Genomic DNA, 6,099 nt, shown 5'->3' on the forward strand with positions numbered 1-6,099 from the left:
GGAGGGGAGGAGGAGGGGAGGAGAGGAGAGGAGGAGAGGAGGGGAGAGGGAGGGGAAGGAGGAGGAGGAGGGGAGGAGGAAGAGGAGGAGGAAGAGGAGGAGGAGGAGGGAAGTCTTGTCACTAGCCTCTGCCATATGTACAGACATGGGTGGGTTCGGGAGTTCTGTAATATTCAGCCATAGCATTTTTCTCCTGTTTAAAGATATAATGTCTCCAGCTAATGGAGAAGGTACCAAAGATTCAGAGGTAAAACTTATGTGAGTGCCTCACAGTCAGCCCCAAAGCCCTGACTTCCAGGCAGGCTTCAGTAACTTCCTGGATTTGCTGTGCTTGCTCTATGTGTCTTATTCCGCTCCTGACCCTCGGGACCTGGCCCTTCCTGGGAACAAATGACCAGGTCACTTCTCGATCTGTTGGTTTCATGGCACAACTTCCTGCCATAACTAAAACCCACTTGGGGCAGGGACTATGTCTTCCTTCCCGCTCTGTGGCCACCGCAACACTTGAACACTGTTGGAGGTTTGCCAAGTGAACTGCTACGATCCCTTTCTTTAGTTTCCGGAAAAGGGAGGCAGATTAACTCAAAGTGCGGCGTGATTTCTTTCTGCAAGCCTTCCAACGATGGCCTGAAGATTAGTAGTCAGTTATCCATCAGACTCCCAAGGTCCACTGCTGCCCATCTAGCCTGTCTTGTGTTATTCCAGAACAAAGGCAGCCCTGTAGTGGAAGAATACCTATAACTCCAGTTAAACCCATCTGGCTGAGGCTTTCATGGTACCAAGACCTGAAGAGGCCCTCAGTGCAGGTCCCCATAGTGACAATAGGATCATTCACTAAGGGCGTGTCTACACAATAAAAAGAGCTGTAAAATCACTCTGAATGTATAGTAACATATACAGCATGTACCTAAGAAGAAATATCCCCACAACGGGGACTGAGAGATGACTCTGGGGTTAAGAACAGCTATGCAGTTCTGCTCCTAGCTCCCACACTGAATGGCTTACGACTGCCTATAACTCCATCCCCAGAACATGTGATGCTCTCTTTCTGTCCTCCAAAGCCAGGGCAGCTTCAGGGACATCCAGCTGTCCGCGGACTCTGAACTCACTTTCATGTTGCACTCTTTCCATCTTGAAGTCCTTGACACCTCTTGATTCAGGGGCCCTCTCTATCACATCACTGGGCGTGGGATAGCCTTATCACTTACTGTACCCTCCACTGATAGCACACTTCAGGGACTCTTCGACAGAGCTGTCTCAATATGGGTTGAGAATGCCGATTGTCAAGCGGGGCCAGCAGGTGCTGTCACTCACTGAAGTCCCAAGAGAGGCCACATCTGCGGCAGGATGCGAAGTGAACTCTGGAAGAAGACTAATAGACCATAGTGGGGGGTCCTACTAGCACAGCAGAACTGGACCAAAGCCAGAAATCTCTGCCTAACCCTGCCATGTGACAGCTAGGAGCAGGTTCAGGCTCTGGGGAGCACACATAGAGCCAGGGCTAGACAAGGATCCCCACCTCAGCAGGTGGCTCGGGCTGCGGTGAACTCCAGCAAACAAGGAAGAAAAAGAAATTGATCTATGTGTTCCTGGAGATCCCAATGGGCTACTGAGCAAGGGCCAGGCACTCCAGACAGAACTCTCACTGCCCGTGTGACAGTGGCAGGCTGTTAGCAGGGAAAACTCGGTGCCTAAACCCCCTGATGGATGGGCAAAAGGCGTTTTACCGGAGCTTAGGCAGGATTAGCAGCTCACAGTCCTGGTGTCTGATTTTCTTTGCTGCAGTGTAGTTTTTGTCAAAAATCTCAGAATTTAAGATGTAGCTCGTCTTCAGTGTTTGTGCTGAAATCAGAACACACATCCCCAATATACCTCTCTCTCCTCCCTCTGCTTCCCTCCTACACCTTCCTCCCCCTTCTCTCTCTCTCCTCTCCTCCTCCTTTTGAACCGTGTCAGACTAGGACAGAGACGTATGCCTGTGCATATGTACGTTTATGCTTGTGTAGGTATACAGGCACAAGCTCCCCCATGCGTGCCTATGCATCCCCACTGTCACCGGATTATACACTGTGGGGGCTTCCCCCACCTCTTTGCCTGTTCTCACTCACTCTCTCACAAGCCCCTCTCAGTCCTGTGAACAACTGTCCTTGGCCACACTGCCTCCTGCCCCAGCTAGCTCCGTCAGACTGACCTCTCTGATACATCGTTCACATTCACACCTTTCAGGGGACAAGGTCTCGGGGATTCTCAAAGCCCCACAGGAGTGGGACCTTCAGTCCACACTCACTACAATCACATTTTCAAGACCTGCAAACTCTGTGACAGAGCACCTTATCCGCCACCCATCTTACCATCTATACACCGGCACGTCAAATCAACATCACGAAGCCTCTACCAGAGCCAGGGACTTGGCCACCTGCCGAGGAACATTTGTATACAGAACAGGCGTCCGCTACCAGCTCTGCCAGTGTCTGCCAATGTCTGTCAAGACAGCATCTCACAAGGCCACACCAGGACTCGGCCCAGGCTACTCCTTACTGCTCCTTTTCTTGCCTGTTAAAATCATTCTGAGGGCTAAAGAGATGGCTCAGAGGCTAAGAGCATTTGCTGTTCTTATAAGGTACCCAAGTTCAACTCCCAGAAGCTGAGCTAGGTAGTTTACAACTGCCTGTAAATCTAGCTCCAGGAAATTCAATGCCTCTGATCTCCATGGAAACTGCATTGAAGTGCACACAACCAACACAGATATACACACACATATACATAACTTAAAAATACATACATACATACATATATACATACATACATACATACCATCACTCTCCCCTTTCTGTGATCCTTCTGGACTTGTGAGGGCAGAAGCAGCCTCCGCATACAGAATGACACCAGAGAGTTTGTGTCTCAGAAATGCTTAAAAAAAAAAAAAATTGCCCCACTTCATTCACTGATACCAAAGACCACGCATCCTTCCAGAAGAAGATGAATGTAGCCACAGTTGACAAGGTCACAGGCAGGTTTAATGGCCAGTTTGAAACTTAAGCTGTCCGCAGGGCCATTCATGGTATGGGTAAGTCAAATGACTCTGCTCTCTGACAAAAAGCCAAAGGCATCATCTCAAAGAATTTCTGACCAGCAGAAGTTGTGGAATATTTGTCACAAATAAACAACAACAACAACAACAACAACAAAAATCCACTCTCAACTCTCGAGTCACCCACTGTGACCCCGATCCCTTACAAATCCCCTTCTGGAACATCAGCTCCTCGGTTTCTGGAGTGGTATCACTACTTACCAGGGATGTGACTCCAGGCTAACATCTTGACTTCATTCATAGAGTCTTAGTTTCCTCATCCTGAAAAGCAAGGATTATAGTATTAAACCACATATAGTATAGCATATGTGGTTGCTGAGGAATCTAAGTAAGATTTTGTCATTAAATATTTACAGCATTCCCCTGTGCTGGGTCAAATAAAGTTGGGAGTGGGTGGGTAGGGGAGCAGGAGCGGGGGGAGGGTATAGGGAACTTTCGGGATAACATCTGAAATGTAAATNAAGAAAATATCTAATAAAAAAAAGAAATTACATAAATAATATAAAAGATTAAAAAAAATATTTACAGCAGGGTGAAATGCTATCTTCTGTCCCTTGGCACCCACCTGTGGTTTAGCGTGTGCTTTCTGCTCTGGCTGACCTGTCTCCTTGTTTGGACCGTGTCCTCTGGTCGAGTGTTCATTTCTGGGGATCAGGAATAATCATTTGTCTTTGCTCTACAGTGGCGGAGAGCTCTGCTCTCAGTGGGTATGTGATAAATATCGCGTTAGTTGCATGTCCCTGCTACACAGCGAGAGGTGTCTTGGGATAAGGACTGGAGAACCACCTCTCTCCATACCACCATCTGTCCTAGCTTGTTCAGGGTTCTGGATGCCAGGCAGAGCTAACCACTGAGAGCACACAGACCCCGCCACACACCTAACGCTCTTCCTATTAAAGGAACAGGAGGGAAGTTGTCACCACAGGATCGGAATCTATAGAATAAGCTTTATTACAGAGGAGATTTATTAGATTATCTTACACAACACAATCTGGGTAGTCCAACAATGGCTGCCTATGTGCTGGAGAGGCAAAGAATGAGGTAGCTCTTTGGTCCCCAGGTCCCCAAGACTGGGGGTCTCAGCAGTCCAAGCGTGACACTTAAAGACTGGGGTGTTCTTGGAGAGCCAATGGTCTTCAGTTTACATTGGCAAGACAAAGAAACTGATTTCAAATGGCAGCAAAGGACAGCAGCCACCATGGCAACACAAGTCATAGCTTTGTCCGCAAACCTCCTTAGACCTAGGCTGCTGCCTAGAAGGTCTTTCCCACCGCTTCTTCCCCACCCTAGCCGGGTTAATCCTTCCTGGCAATAATCATCCACGGGTGTGTGTCTCTTAATTGACCTCAGATCCAATCAGATTGACAAACAAGGTTGACCATCACAGGAGTAATGCAAGTCTGAGCTCCTGCCCCTTGGAGAGCAGAATAGAGTTAGGCATTTCCTAGAGGTAGGGAGCATGGCCAGTTTATCCAGAGGATGCAAAATTACCCAATCCGCCCTGTTCAGACTCTCTAGGTGCTCGGCAAGGATCTCCATCAAGTACTGTGGGCCACTGAGGAAGGTGCCTGGTAGCAAAGGAGTTGCCTAAGAAGAGAGAGAGGTCCAGGAAGGCAGAGTTATGGAGACAGAGGCAATGGCTGGTGTTTGGGCTGACCCTTATTGTTTTCTCATTGGTTGTCATGTACCAGTATTCCCTCTGTTGGTTTTAGTTTAGATTTTAGTTGTAGTAGCGCAGCCTCGCCTCAAGCTCACAGCAATCCCCCTGCAGCAGCCTTCCAAGCCTAAACCACTGGGCACAGACCCACTCTAGCTCTTCACTTGGCATAGCTAGGTCATATGGGTCATATGGTCTCTCTCTAGCTTTTTTTAGAATCAACCAAAAGGATTTCCATATTGACTGTACCAGTCTGCAGCACAGCCAACCATGAACGGGGGTTTCCATCTCCCCACATCCTTGCGGCACTTGCTTTCAGTTTGGCTCCCCCCCCCCCAACTTAGACATTTAGAGTGGGGTAGGGTGAAATTTCAAAATAGTTTTCATTCAAAATAGTTTCCCTAATAGCTAAGGATGTTGAATACTTTTGAGGTATTTCTTAGCTGTTTTTATATTTTCTTTTGAGAAAGAACGCTGTTTAGAATTCTTTAGCACTTTCTTTACATTAGGCTTTTGTTTTCTTGGCCCTGTGATTTGAATTCTTTGTGTATTCTGGCTATTCATCCTCTATCAGATGTACAGATGGCAAAGACTCTGCTGCACTCTTTGGGCTTCCTCTTCACTCATTTTTTTTTTGTTGTTGTTGCACAATAACATTTAGCTTTTGTTCGTTTTGCTTGTTAGTTTTTGAGGTTTGTGTATCAAACGTTGGCTTTAATTCCTGAGTGAATGGAGCCCTACTTCAGAACCTTCTTTCCTGTAGCTATCTTTTATAGAGTACGGCTGCCTGTGTTTTCTTCTGGCAATTTCAGTGTTTCAAGTTTCACTTTGTGGTCTTTGGTCCTTTTGGAGTTAACTATTTGTGTGTGTGTGTGTGTGTGTGTGTGTGTGTGTGCACAGTGTGATAGATAATGGGGGTCTACATTCTTCTATATGTAGAAACCTGGCTTTCCCAGCACCATTAGTTGGAGATTCTATCTTTTCTCCAGTGTGTATTTTTTTACATCCTTGCCAAATATTGGATGTGTGTGGTTACACACTCTCACGTCTGGGTCTTCTCTTTTGTTCCATTGATTTGCATTTCTGTACCAGGACCATGCTGTTTGTATTGCGATAGCTTTATAACACAGCTTGAAGTCTGGTATGATAATCCCTCTATCACTGTTTTTCCTAAAGACTGCTTTGATTATTCCGAGACTTTTGTGGTTCCTTCTGTGAAGACTGTTGAAAGGACACCAGTGTTCTTCTCCTCAGGTGGCTCAGTCACGTCCATTGTTGCTGTATTTATAATAGCCAGAAGGTGGAAACAACTTAAATCTCCTTCCACTGACGAATGGATAATGAAAATGTA

Source organism: Mus pahari, chromosome 16, assembly GCF_900095145.1.
Source record: "Mus pahari chromosome 16, PAHARI_EIJ_v1.1, whole genome shotgun sequence".
Taxonomy (NCBI): Eukaryota; Metazoa; Chordata; class Mammalia; order Rodentia; family Muridae; genus Mus; species Mus pahari.